The sequence below is a fragment of the Cynara cardunculus genome, assembly GCF_001531365.2.
Source record: "Cynara cardunculus var. scolymus isolate 2C chromosome LG 16, CcrdV1, whole genome shotgun sequence".
Taxonomy (NCBI): Eukaryota; Viridiplantae; Streptophyta; class Magnoliopsida; order Asterales; family Asteraceae; genus Cynara; species Cynara cardunculus.
This window is the reverse complement of record NC_037543.1, coordinates 6,343,982-6,344,417: the sequence shown is the minus strand read 5'-3', so window position 1 is coordinate 6,344,417 and position 436 is coordinate 6,343,982.

The following is a 436-nucleotide window of genomic DNA, read 5'->3' as shown; positions in this document are numbered from 1 at the left end:
GGATTAATATTGTATATAAGATTTTGTTGAAAAGAGATTTGAGGCTCGTTTATTTACTTGGATTAATCAAAATAAATCGGGATGTTTCGATTAAGTTGGTCAAAATTTGGACATCAATTGTAAAAGTTATTAATTAATTGGAGTTTCATATTTGAATTATAAGAAATAATTTAATAACTTATTTTGGGAGTTGTGACTAGATAATTGTGGGATCGGACGTTTTTATAACGAGAATCGTATATAATTAAATGTTGGGTTTAATACGTCGTTATTCATTTTGGATATGAAAAATTCCATTGGGGAGGGGGGCATATGGCAACGAGCTATGCTTGGGGTTGACCCGTTGACCATTCCCACCCTAAGGTTGACCCATTTGATTTCCGGGTTGACTTTTTGGGGAAATGTCAATACTCTAATTATTGAAATATAATTACAT